This window comes from Orcinus orca, chromosome 12 (assembly GCF_937001465.1).
Source record: "Orcinus orca chromosome 12, mOrcOrc1.1, whole genome shotgun sequence".
Taxonomy (NCBI): Eukaryota; Metazoa; Chordata; class Mammalia; order Artiodactyla; family Delphinidae; genus Orcinus; species Orcinus orca.
Window position 1 is genome coordinate 66,027,634 of NC_064570.1, and position 14,585 is coordinate 66,042,218.

The 14,585-nt window shown below is 43.7% G+C and overlaps 1 protein-coding gene across 2 annotated transcripts in view; it reads left to right on the forward strand.

Moving 5' to 3' along the window:
- Positions 1 to 14,585, forward strand: part of BACH2 (BTB domain and CNC homolog 2) — a 361,816-nt gene that overhangs the window by 211,268 nt on the left and 135,963 nt on the right. The window lies entirely within an intron of this gene.

The window sequence follows — 14,585 nt, forward strand, 5'->3', positions numbered from 1 at the left end:
CACTAACTGGAAAAAATGTCACACATTTTAGCTGCTTTGCATCCCTTGTTAGGACGAACCCTGGCTTGGGTTTTTTTGTGTGTGTGTGTGTGTATGTGTGTGTGTGTGTGTGTGTGTGTGTGTGTGTTTCACATTTGTGGACTTGTACGGTAGGTGGAGCAGTGTGGGTGGCCCAGAAAGAGTAGCGGTTAGAATAAGATTTTCCATTTATTGCCCTTTATGCGTGGCTAAAAATAAGATTCATACAAATCAGAATGTGTAGGGCAAGCACAATCACTCTGTTAATTCTGATGACTGGTTTGCCCACATCTTTGCATCTGTCTGGTAAGTGGTGCATTGGGGAAATAAATGTGTCTCCGTTTCAGCAGCAGCAAGGCGGCCAGGTTTGGGCGCTGTGTGTCTACCTGCGATAGTTTATCCGCATTTTCCCCTTCTGAAGGAAGAAAGGCACAACTCATACATAAACAAGGTGTGTCGCAAGAAATAGTGATGGGATCCTTGAATCTTTTGTTGAAGAGTAATTGCCTTGTTTGAAATGCTGTCTTACAGCATCCATCTTCTTGGCTCATTGTTAGAAAGTTGTGTCTTGTCAACTCATAGAACAGCAAGGGAGGGATTTCTTAGCGGTGTTGCGGAGAGATGGGAACCCTTTTGTTCGCGCAGGGACGGGGTGGGGGGTGGACAGCGGCGGGGAAAGGCCTGCTGTGGACACAGACGTCGGAGGGGCAGTTAACCGAGTAAAAACTCCCTTCATCTGACAGCCGAGTCTCCTGCAACCACAGTAAGTGGTAACGTGTCGGTTTGTGGCTACAAGAAACACCAAAGAGAGGTGGTGTTGGTGTTCACAGGGAAATTTGCACCTCCGTGATCCCAACGATGGTGCTGTCCCTGTTCTACTGGCTGAGTGGCTGTGACATTTCCAAAGAACGAGAATGTCTACAAGCGTGCTAAAGCCTTGCAGTTTGATGTCATTTGGGAAATAAGATGAGTCAAGAGAGCAGTCATTCCAGAAGCTTCTGGAAACTGATGACTGCAGATCACATTCCCCACTGGTGTCTCCAACCTCAGCAGATGGTGAGGCAGGGTAGTTAAAGTGAGACAAGAGCTTTGGGAGAAGGAGGACCCAGCCTCAAATATTGGCTTAGCTACCTGTTGACCTTGATCTAGTTACGGAACCTCTCCTAGGCCTGGATGTCTTTCATTAAAAACTGCAGCAGGGGTAGTGCCTACCTCATAGGGTGCTGGTGGGGAGTCAGTAAGATCACGCACGTGAAGCACAAAGCGAGCCTTCAGTGAAAGGCTGATGGTGATGCTTGTTCGTGCTGTTGCGTCGTACAAATGTGGTGGAGAATTTCAGGGCATTTGTGGGGTTCCCCGCTCTGCTCAGAGTACGGATTTTGGAATTAAATGGACACAAGATCAGCCTCTTGTTCATCGTTTCTCAATCAGAAGGCTACAGGTCATTTCGCAAGTAGTGTGGCTCTTCATCAGCTGCTGATGCTCTCCAGGGGCTCAGTTTTTTATTTTGCCATTAAATTAGCACCATGGAAGCCTCTCTTTCCTCTGAAGGTGAGCGCTGTCTTGTGCATAATCAGTTGTTTTTACCTTTTCACTGTTTTTTATTTAAACGTGGATATTTCAGTTCTGACATCTGTGCATGTTAATTGTAATACCTGCTGATGTACATCATGAAAGAGAGAGCGCTAATGTTATAATCAAGGAAGGTTTTAAATATTTCAGGTGGGAATGGGCAAAACTTGCGGAGCAATTAGCTTCCATGGTGCTCTAATTCCCTATAGACAATAGCACATCTGTTATCACATCTGATCGATCCTATAGATAACCAGATGCTGACAAGAAGAAAACAATTACTGTTTCTTCTCCTTTTTATTATTTTTTGCAAGTTATTTTGTTTAATGTAATGTACACGTGCCCTTCTAGGAGTCTTTTTCTGCCCACCAAAGTTTTCCATTAAATAAATACATTGTATATTCCATAATAAGGTCATCATCGTAGGTATCACTTTTTTGGTTAACCTTTAGTATTAGATGCTCAGGAGGTCACATCAGACTCTTCAGCCTCCTCCGTGACCTTCCTGGGATGCAGTTTCTTCATTTATCAAATTAATAAAGAAATTATGACTGTACCCTGACTTGGCCTCACTTGGGACCTGGCCAGAAGTGATAAATGAGACCAATAAGCTAAGGAATTAAAACGTGGTGCAGGTATAAAGCAGTGATGGCTTGCTTTTATCAATGGATGTATTTTGCTAGTTTAAAATTTTTTTCTCTCCAAATTTTTCTTTTCATGGTCTGTCCTACCACCCCAATCACAGATACAATCTCTGAGTTGTAATGTATATGTTAACAGCGTCATTGGATTTTCTGGATCTTTCACGTTAGGACCCATCAGTCTGGTGGGGTGCAGATATTCCTCAGGTTAACTACACCAGTAAAACCTTTCTTTCACTGGAATGGTACCCAGGTTCTTTCAGTGCATCCAGACAGTGCTGTTTTTTCCTTTTTTTTTTTTTTTTTCCTGTTGAAAGAAATGGAAGAATGCTTTTCAGGCAGAGCAAATCATTCCAGGTGACTAACAAGTTCCTAGCATTGCAGATACAGCCTCAGTCCCCTCCATGAACACACTTACTCCCTATTATCTTTGCCTGTCTTATTGCACTTTGCCACAGACTGAAGTTTCTGTAAAAATCATAGGCAAGGGCTTCCCTGGTGGCGCAGTGGTTGGGAGTCCGCCTGCCGATGCGGGGGACGCGGGTTCGTGCCCCAGTCCGGGAGGATCCCGCATGCCGCGGAGCAGCTGGGCCCGTGAGCCGTGGCTGCTGAGCCTGCGCGTCCGGAGCCTGTGCTCCTCAACGGGAGAGGCCACCACAGTGAGAGAGGCCCGTGTACCGCAAAAAAAAAAAAAAAAAAAAAAAAAACATAGGCAAAAGAAGGTGATAAATTAGGCTCTGACTGTGACTTCCTACCACACCTTCCTAAGGAATGACACAGATTCTGAAATTCATCTCGTTGGTGTACCGCCTACTTCTTCCTGCATAACCGCCAGTTTTAACCTATCCTTCATGTGCAGTTTGAGGGTACTGGCCAGGCTGGGCTCATTATTCCTTTGGTTGAATGACGTAAAGCATTTGCAATGGAGATTTACTCTAATGATGTATTTTAAGTGCATGTCCTCATTGCCGGTTTAATGCATTCAGTCATGGAATGCTTTAGAGTTTATTGCTAATGGATGAATCCTCGGGAAAATTGGCATTTTCAATAAGATTGACATCTGGAGTGAGAAATAGAAATCTAATGAGAGCATTTCAGCCGAGGTTTGTAATTAGGGCTGAATGGAGTAAATTTGTCCGCGCACACCCCAGAAGGGTACCGTGGAAGGTGGAATTACACACTCTGCTATGAATGAGGCGTGAAGGCCAATGGATGAGTGTCAGGCCACGACACTGTGCAGTATAAATGATACTGTCACCAAGTGCTGCACCAGGGTATCGAGGGAATTCCACTCCAGTAAATTACATTACTTAGACAGACCTGAAGGCATTGTGTCGGAATGAGAGGAGGGAAGAGAAGGCTGTCAGCGCCAAGCGGAAGGTATTACATCACAGCTGGCTGCAGGGGTGGACGTCACCTGTTTCCATTATACCTGGCGGTTTTATATTCTCCTTTGTTAATTCGTTTTCAGAGGTTACAAATGTGTACATGTGAAAGCACCTCGTGTCTCCTGGGGTATAGGTTTTTGTTGACCACAAGGGAATAAATATAAGTTGACTTGTATAAACGGGTTAGTGCTGGATTCCCTTTCTTGTCATTTGTAGCTGGTGATATTAGATGTTCATTTCTAACCTAGCCCTTGTCTTATTTTCTTTTGGTGACAGTCCTACATACATTATGAGGATGTAATCATCCTTCTCTCTGTGACATTGTTTCTTTTCCAACACCCTGCCTTCATAAGAACATTCGTTTCTCTCATCCTGTCCTAACATTTTTTCCCTCTCATCACCTTCCATCCTGAAGGGGCAACAAATTGATCGGCGCCTAACATTTCATTTCCTGAAAGAATTCCAAGTTAAGAACAGTTGATTCCTAGAGTGCCGTTTGTGGAGAAAAACTGTTTTTTCGCTTCTTCTATTTTCTTTTATCCCCCCCGCAGTGAAGTCAGGCCACCTTTTGGGGGGAAATATTAGGAGGAGAAAATAAGAGCATCAGTTGGACCCCTGCCTCCTTGGCCACTGGAGGTGTTCTGGGCACTTTGTCCACTTTGACCTCCAATGCTAGTTCTTGAAAAAGCCATACCAACTACTCCGGGGTTAGTCACAGCCACTTCTTAACCAGAAAGCAGATGTCCTCTCTGAATGGATAGAGAGTTGAAACTGCAACATTTGGACTTTCTCAAATACCTGTTACACTTTGTCCTTAGTGAAACAAACCTGATAAGCGTCTCTGATAATCTGTTAAGGAGGAGAATACATGGTATTCTGCAGAATGTCTCTATAAGGCTTCCAAACCGCAGATTTTGAGCAACCGTTCTGAAACAGGGGACACAGATAGCAGTGACAATAATATCTTGGATTTGACTTTTTATTCTTTCCAAAAGAATACTTGATCCATATCAGGGTACTGTAATTTAGTCTTTATTTTGTAGCCATAGTTACAATCTTATTTTATTCACCCAAACATAAAACTTAGTAAAACCAAGATACTTGGGAAACTACTGTTGAGGGTGGATAGGAGAAACCTTGGTTCACAATAAGGTGGGTGATATTTCGGTATTATGTTAGGTACCATCACCTTAATGACATTTTAAAAAATGCTGTTAGTTGATGATTCTAAAGTGATAACTAAGTGTAAGAGGCGTGATGCGAAATGTCTGAGTATCACGTGCCATCCGCAGCATACAAGGACTGTGCTTATAGTCATTGCCTTATTTACCAAAGCGACACAAAAAGTCTGGGGCCCTTAGTTTGTATGTGAAATGAGAGCCCCTCCCTAAATAAACTTACTAGAATTTTTTGCCTTCGTATTATGTTATTTTGATGGTAGTATGTGCCTTATATCTTATATTTTCATTTCATGCATGACATCAATTGGGAGATCCCATGTGTTTTGCCATTGGCCCTAATAATACACATGTGACATATTTCTTTGTCCCAGCAGCATGCTATCAAGCTACATCTTTTGAGTTTTTCTGAGTTGAATCCTGATGGAAGGTGTTTAACAGCATCTAAAATGGAGCTGGGTTAGATGCTCCTCCAGTCTGTAGAGGTTCCTTTGTTCCTGCCTACCTACCCATGTTTGACTACATTCTCTCGTTTTTTTTTGTTTTTTTTTTTTTAACATTAAAATTGGAAAGGGAGAAAGGGGGAGCTCCTTAGGAGAAATAGGTCTATGGAGAATTGTGAGTATTCATTCAGAAGCTATTCTTAGTTCTGAGAAATATAATGAACTTGAGCTTTGAGTCCTGCTGAATCTCCCATTAACGATCCCACCATCACCACCACCTCTCCTCTTGAATATGCTTTCCCCAAAGACTACTGGTATTTTTCCTCTAATATTCTGAATGGAGTATCTTCCAAGGAAGACTCATCTTGGAAGGCATTGAGTCCTGTTGCCCAGCAGGGCAAGCATCTAAATTTACTGGATGATTCTTAATTGTCCTATGAAATGCTTCTATGTTGCATTACCTAGAAGTCTGCGGTGTAGAAGAAACTTTTCCGTAGATCTTGATTTACTTGTCAGGAGTCAGCCCATTAATGTTAGCACTTCACTTACATGATCATTATGGTGTTTCCAACTGAAAACAGCTGCCACACGCTCCGTGTTCCCGAGTTCCCAGTGCTGCAGAAAAAGGGACTTTTGTTCTGACTTGATGAGGGAAAAAATGCAAACAACAACATCAGCCCTACCACCAGAGATCCTATGAAGACACGTTCAAATGAACAATAAAGCCGTTTGTTCACAGATGACATAAGGATATAAGAATTTAAACAATAAGACCTCTTGTGAAATGTGGCCGAACAGGCACCACAAACGTTGTGAAGTGCTCTGTCTCGGGGAAGCCAGTTTTTACACGGGCTTCAAAAAACCCATTAACGTATAAAGCACCTTTTAAAAAAGAAAAGAAAATCACTTGTCTCGCTATAACATTAAAGCAATTTCTGTTCTAAAGAAAGCTAAAATGCATTCATTTAGATAAAGTACATGCACTATAATTTATAAAAAATACAGTACTCTATTAGGGAATATAGTGCCTCTTCCCTCCTCTGCCTGAAATGGGAAATCCATCATTTGGTCAAGACCCTTCTTCCTCTGAATGATATTTATTTCTTTGAATGAAAAAAAAAATCCTTTAAATCACTTAGATTCAAGATGAAATTTTAAGGCTTGACAGTACTTCTGTAAATCCTCTGACACTGGTGGAACACGGGGAGGGAATAATCCTGCTTTAAAGGAAATTTTTTATTAAAGTTACTTTTATTTAAACCCTACCCCTTTTTTGCCTTGCACCTGTGAGGAAGGCTTGGTATATTTGTAAACCCCAGCAAGGCAATGGCAGGAAAATGCAGAGATTTCCTTGTCAGCTTGGATCAGGTCTCTGATGATGCCCCCAGATTATTTGTTTTGAAGATTCTGATGCTTAAAATGTGACCCTCCTACTTCAATAAAGCAAAAAAAAATGTTACCTTCCAGGAAAAGTAGGGAGGGAGAAAAAAACACAATTTAACTGGCCAGAGGTGCTTGTTGAGCTGACTTAGTATTAAACCCTAAAGATTTTCAAGTACTTGCAGACGGATATATGTACAGCATCCTTTCAGAATCCCCTTAATTGAAGAAATGTTTCATCTCTATCTCTGTTGACAGAGAAGATTGCCTACTGATAATTGCTTTGCTTAAGTGTCTGATAATATGCCAGGAATGAGAGCATTCTGTGTTAGGTCATCTTTAATTATGTATGTGCCACCTGTCAGCTCTAAATCAGTACCAGATTAAATCCTCGTGGAGTCAGTTTGGGGAGGGTTGGAGGCAGGCTGGGGTGATCTCTTTTAGAAACAACAAAAATACAGAGTAGTAAACATGGCTTATAACCTGCAGCTTTTTTAAGGAGCCTCGTCTTCATTGTTCTTGGGCAGGAATAAACTCTTGGTACAACTGAAAGACGTTTGAAATCTCGCCCAAGCTACCTCAAGTGGCGATAAATTGCTGCGAGAGAGGATGGTAGTCCCATCTGTTGCATTTCCTTTTCGCTCCCTCTCATCATTGTAAATGAGCCAGGGAAAAGCTCAGAAACATTTTTTATAAGCTGTGTGAGGACAGGAAATATGTTAATGATGTTAGATTTCCTACATTCCAGGGTTGTTTTTTTTTCTGTAGTTGGTTGGCTTTTTTAGAAGGACAAATGTGGGTTGGAAATAATGCTTGTTACCCTCTGTCAGCTTTTGGTAGTTTTATTCTCACTTTTCAGGGTTGTTTGGGACTTCCTGGTGGGATGTTTAGTGTTCTTTACTGAAGGTTCTGTTCTCTCTTCTATCCTTTGATAGCATGGATTTGTGAAAGGTGTTTCTCTTTGTTCCCCTGTCAGAGGTTACAGGGAAGCCTTGAGATATTGTGCGCTTTTTACAGGGAAGGAGGTTGGATTGACCAAGGGGCTGAAGGCCGAGAAGCGATACACGGAAGGGAACAGCAGGTGTGTGAGTGATCACGTGGTGAGTTTCCCAGTCTCCCCAGCAAAGGTGAGGCTCCTAGCCTGACTGCTCTCCAAACTGAGAAAATTGCCTCTGTAAGAGCTTGTGAATAATAACCTTAGAAACAAGAATTTGGAGATCCTGAAATGCCTCATTCCAAACATTACTGGCTAGAGACATTGAAGAGAAGAACAGGTCAGCTGAAAAAGGGGTGAAGACCTCCACCTCTGTGATATTCTATCTAGCACCATGGTCCAGCTCATGGCTCTGAAGGACCCTTGGCTGCCTTCTGATACTGGAGGAACCAAATTTTTGACAGTAAATTTGATGAGGTACATAGACTCCATGAACAGGGATCGGCATTGAAGAGGCCATCAGAGAGTATGTCTTAAAAGCAGTGGTTGAAGGAACTAAGGAAGGTGAGCCTGGAGAAGGTAAAAAGAAGGAGACACACAGTAGCTGTACTTCGATGCATGAAAGACTTGGTTATTCCAGAAAAGGCAGAACCGGAAGGTACAAGAGAAAGCGATTTGGGCTCAGAACAAGAATTTTCTTGCAGCTAGCGCTAGCCCACCATAGAACCGGTGGTCCCATTTGGAACACTTAACCCCCTTCCACCCCCCATCACTAGAATGAGGATCGTTATCTTTTAGGGCCATGCTTGGGAGCTGTTATAGACAAGACTGCAGCACTGCGTGGCAGCACAAACCAGATAACCCTAGTGTTATTTTGAAGGATCAGGGTCCCCATTCCATGCAGAGTCACAGGCAGGATGACCATGCGACATTAGCCCCAATCTCTGTGCGGTTCCTGGTTGGTCTGATACTCAGCCTTCATCTGCCCACAAGTTACAGGTTGAAAGCGGAGATGGGGTCGGGGGAAGGGAGCTGGCTACTTCCGCCAGGAGTCCATACAGTGAAACAGAAGGAGCCCTGGATCACATCCCAGTTCCCACGCATCCTGGCCCCTTGCTAGCTGTGTGACTGTGTGAGTGGCTCCCTCAAAGCTTGGAAGCCTCTATTTCTTGCCATGCAAGATGGAAATAATAGTGTTCACTTCACGGAGTTGCCGTGAGGCTTAAGCAATGTGCTGTCCATAGGTGGGTGCTTGCCCAGAGCCCCTGCTCCACCACTGATGACCTCTGACCTCAGGGTTGTCACCGGTACAAGGGACAGAACTGCCTTCCTTGCAGGGTAGTTGTGAGCTGGACGACTGAGTAAAATGTCACATACAAAAATAAAATGCTGCATATAAAAGTCCCCAGCACGCTGCCTGCTACAGAGCGGATGCTGGTCTTGTCAGCTTAATTTCACCCTCTGGACCTGGGGAGACTGGGAGAAGGTGTCCTCTCTCACGCATCTCTGCTGGTCAGGTGCTCTCTGACCTTCCCCAGAGACCTGGCCTGATACTCACCGGTCTCCTGTCACCTTGCCATCTCACCATCGAGCCACCTTCTCTGCTTCTTCTTTTTTCTTCCTCCTCTATTTCCTTCTCTCCTAATCCTCTTATCATCTTTTTCTCCAGCTAACTTCGCTCTGTGCATTCTGGGTAGGATTATTTTGATGAGCACAAGCTCTAAAGTACTATTTTCAGTAATTTTTTGTTACTGAAAACAAGAGGTGTCAGGTAGCTTTGCAGGGGACGGGGGGAGGCCTTTCTCATTTTCTTCTGAATTCGCTTAAATTTATTTTTTTTAATGTTATCATTTTCCCATTCTCCCCTCCCTTGGGCTTACAGTCGTTAACTTGCCAGACACACAGCAGCTGAGTGTCTCTGTGACGTGGCTGGAGTTGGGAAAGTGTCCTTCACGGGGAACCTCACCCATATATTAACTCAGACAGAGCAAACTGCTGAATAAAGAGCCCCGGCGTGCCACCTTGATCTTCTTGGTGCCATCCTTTCCCATGGAAAGGGGGTTGCTGAAACAGAAAAAGCGACAGGCAGGGGTCGGGGTGAGGGGGTAGTTTCAGCCATTTTACTGACTCAGAAATTGGAACCCTGCCATCCAGATTGAGGCATCTCATCCATCTAGCCATCCCTCCATCCATCCCTCCATCCATCCATCCCTCCACCCACTAAATATTCAGGAAACAGGTCCTTATCTAAGACCCAGCATAAGGTCCTGGGCAAACATGAGGCGAGCGCTAGAATCCCTGCCCTCAGCCTTCCTCCTGTCTCCTCTGCTATTTGAGCAGGTGGAACAGTGGCTCGTTTCATCTGTATTTCTGTATTCCTGCAGTCCTCACAGGTCTAGTTCAGTAAATGCAGGAGTGACGGTAAAAGCTGTGCGATGGAGGGAGGGAAAGAATGAAGGAAGGAAAATCATCAGAGGAAGAAAGGAAGTCTCTTTGTATTATGTGTAGTGCCAGACATGTAAATTGGTGCACACTCTAAGTGCAGTTTAATGATAGCAACGAGAATCCAGGGAAGCATCGCTGCATATGGAAATTTGAATAAAATTTCCAGGGAAGTGATGCTAATTTCCTCAGCTACATAGAAGTCAAAATGAAAGCCATGCATTCTCCGAGTACATCCCCTAGAGCACGCATTTCTCGTGATTTTTCTCCCACTAAGCGATGTAGCTTTTTATTTAGCAGAAGGCTGCAACTTTACCCCTCCAGTCATTTCTGGTTTTTCAATCAGAAAACTGAATTCTTTCCCTTCCAAGGAAAGTAAAGAACAATCTATTTCTCCCCCATCGCACCCAGCCACCTTTTACCTGTAGTGTTTCTTTGGGGCCATTGACCTGGTGGGAAGAGGGTGGCTCTTAGTTCTGGGATCAGCCTATGACCCAGCGGCTGCCAAAGGACGTGCCCATTTCCCTGCATCTCAGCGCCGCCGTGGGAGGGACGGGAGGAGACTGCCTGTGTGCACCCCTGGGTTGTCCCGCGACAGTCCCGCAAAGAGAGATTTATACAAAAGCACCTTGAAAATGCAGGTGTTAAATATGTAAAGAATTTTATTGCGAAACAGATGTCAGCTTGATTTTTCACAGGACATTTATGTCTTTCTAAAATCTTAGCACAGCCCCTGAGGTCATTTCCTGTCTGCAATTTTGTCAACTGACAAATTCCATTTCAAAGAAGCTTGCAGTGCCCTAAAAGAGAAGTCAGTTTTTTCCTTTTTTCCAGAAAATTCTCTGGACCTTTGTGTTATTCGCAACGATGCATGTGATATTTTTTTCATCAGCCAGTGCAAAGATGTTGGAGCTTTAACCTTCCACTCCCCTGGTTTTCCACACCACCTGGTTTCTGTTTTCAGTGCCCACCATGCTATGCAGCGTCGTGTAGAAGCTCAGTCCCCACCCTCAGAGTTCACCGTCAGGCAGAGGATGTACGACATACACAAATAGCTGTGACATAGGTAGCAGGTAACGGGTGCCAATCTATCTGATAGGTAGAGTCGGGAATAAGGGCATCTCTGGGAGAGGTAAACTAGCCTTTTAAGCAGGATAAAGAGAAAAAGAAACAGCAAGACAAATTCGAGTGTCCTTAGTACTGTCTTACCATATAATATCTTACGTTTGTCTTATCCCTCTTATTATACATCACAGGACCCTGAGGACAGGAACTCTGTGATTCATCGCTACTATATTTGGTGATGCCTGCTGTGAGCTTACAAATAGAAGGTCTTAGGGAATGGTCACTTGAGCAAATATTTTCTGTATCATCTCATACAAAATTTCAAGCTCAAAATCAATACCCCTATTTTAAAAAAAACCTCAGTAACTTAATTCTGTACATATATATGGCATTTTGGGCCTTTCCAGAATAAGTATTTTTTAACTACTGGGGAAAAAAAGCAAACAAATGCTGACTTCAGGAGGAATTCTAGAACACAGTCAGAATAAGGAAAGTGATTTTGTTTACACTTGAAATATAAACCAAGTGCAGAGAGATTTCCAAAAACTCCCTGCAGCAGGAAAAGTGGCTGCTAGAGGACCTGTTTCCAGGTATAATCGGGTTTCCCTTTTGTCAGGTTTAATTAGGTAACAGAAGCTCCTTTTACCCAGCCATCTATACAGTATGGTGATTTAGCCACTAACGTTATACTTATTGGAGATGTCCCCACTCTTTACTAAAATTCATAAGCTCTGTTAGTGCAGAAATATTTGTCAAATCCTTTGACGTATCTCCAGGTACTATAACTATCCTTGGCATGTAGTAGGTGCTTAATAAGTATTGGCCAAATGAATGAATGAATGTGTCAAGTCCTATGGTAAACTCTGGGGCTAGAATGATGAGTAAGGTATAGTCTTTGCCCCAGGAACCCCATCATCTAACAAGGAGGACAAACATATGAAGACAGCAATTATTGTAGACTGTGGAAAAGTAATGACAAAGCTAGGCAAAAAATTATTCTCTGTGATTTGTATTATCGTTGTTGTTATTACCTTGAAACAAGAAGTATCAAAGAACAGTCAGTTTTTATCACTTGTTCTGTCCGTTTGTTTTACTAACCTTCGTCCTAAATTGTCAAGTTTCCTGGGTGATGGAGGGTCATGATAAGCTCCAAATGCAATCCGTGCTAAAGGTTGCATACAGAATCCAAGTGAACATCAGACTTCCAAGGTCAAATCCGGTGGCCTCGTAAGAACAGACATTGCTGGTTTGCAATTGTTTTTTCCAGAATCCTTGCCAGTCCACTTTCCTTTGCAATCCCTCTTCCTCTCTCTTCCCTCTTACAGGTTAGTGTTCCATAGCTACCTGAAGAATTTCACCTACCACCTAAGTACTGAGAACTTGACTATAGCTTATCTGCAGGCCCAACTTCTCTCCAGTGCTTTATAGCAAACTGCCTACTGGATTTCATATGCCCTCTGTCCAGACCGGAACTCGTTATTTCACCCTCCCATTCCCTCTGACAAGAATAATCCCTTCACTTCCACCCATCAGACAAGTCCATGAGTCATGCTTCCCCTTTGTGCTCTCCATCCAAGGAGTGTCCAGATCCATTAACACAACTTGCAACCTCTCTGATCCAGGCATCTCTTCAGTCCTCACCCACTGACCATCCTATCTGCAGCCTTTCCCCCCTCCTCTCCTCTGTTGTCCACAACGAAGTGATCTTTCTAAAACACAACTGTGAACCCATGCATTCAAAACCCTTCGATGCAGCCTGTAACCTCTTATAACCTCCTGCATGTCTGGCCCCTGGAAATTTCTCTAGTTTCATCTCCTGCCACTCCATCTTTATTTCTAAATCCCCAGGCTTTTACCACATTGCCTGGGTTCAGTGTGTATTTACTGAATGAACCAATAAACCCAGAGCTGAGCACTTACATAGGAAACCTAACAAGTGAAAGCAGAGGCAGGAATCTGTGTGATGTGTCCAAGAGAGGAGACCAGTAGCTCAGAGCTGGGGAGCAGGAGATATAGCTGGACACACACACACACAAGCCACTCTTGCCCTTTGGCCACACTAAACCATTTGTGGTTTCTCTATTACCCTGTGGTTTCACAGCTTCACACCCTTGCCGTTCTCTTGGACCCTCTCCCCATCACCCACCTGTCACACCTGGCAGGCCACCTTCTCTGTGAAGTGGCCTCTAACCTAACCTTCCTCCAGATAGTCTTTCAAGACTGCAAGTGCAGCGGTTTAACTACCACCCTTACACTTATTCTAGTTTTGGTAGGTCCCTTCATTCCTCAGGCTCACTCTTCTCACTGACTCCTGGGCTAGTCTGTTTTCTCACTCCTGGGTTACTAAGTTGTCCTAACTGTGCCTGGAATCCACCCTACCCTCTGCCACCAAACTAATCTTCATAAATATCAACTTAGCCCTTTGCTCCAATAACATTTGGTTTAAACGCTCAGGCCTGACTTTCCGGGTCCTTCACGCTGCCTTCTCACCTGTCCTCCCAGATCCAGAATCATGTGCCCAGCTGTGTCTCTACCTCCCCTGAGTCTAAATCCCTTTAGTTGTGAGGTTTGGTTTTTCCACAGACATGCCCTTCCTTCTCTCCACTCTGGGTTTATTGTTTTGTTCAGTAAGTGTACATCGAGCCTGGCTGTGAGCTGAGCACTGTGCTAGGCTCTTGGAACACAGAAAATAGAAAATAAAGCATCCTCTGCCCTCCTGGGGCTCTCAGTCTATGGAAGTAGATAGTCACAAAAGCCAACAGCATAAAAATTCAGTGAAGGAGAGACAGAGCTGTCACATTCTACCCATCCATTAAGATCTATCCGAGTTGATTTTTTGTCCAAATTAATATTTCTCTTTTATACACCTTTATTTTGACATTTAATCACATACAGACTCATATTGTTGTATAAGCGTCTCCTGCACATGTGTCCTACTTCCACAGGTGGATTTTAAGTGTCTTGAAACAAGGCCTATGTTGTCTATGTTTTATACCAGCTTTATCAGTTTGAACTTGCTGTGTAACAAAATACCCCAAACATAGTGGCTTAACAAACATTATTTCTCACAATTTTGTCAGTTGGCTGGGCAGTTCTTCTGGTTTGGACTGGCTTGATAGGGGCTAAATGACCCAGGATAGCAGTAGGCAAACTGCAGCCCATAGGCTTGCCACCTGTTTTTTAAAAGAAGGTTTTATAGGAACACAGCCCTGCTCATGTCGTCTGTAGCTGCTTCCACACTACAACAGAAGAGTTGAGTAGTTGTGACGGAGATCATATGACCCACAGCTTTAAATATTTACTCTCTGGTCCTTTGAGAAAATGTTTGCTGAGCCCTGCTCTAAGACAGCCTCACTTATTTATATGTCCAACAGTTGGCGGGCTGGTTGGTCCAGGGAGGCCTCACCTGGGATGACTCAGCTCTATTCTCTGTGGTCTCTCGTTTTCCAGGAGGCTATCCTGGAATCCTTTATATGGTGGTGTCAGGATTCCAAAAAGTGGCAAGAGAGGGCAAGCCCCAATAT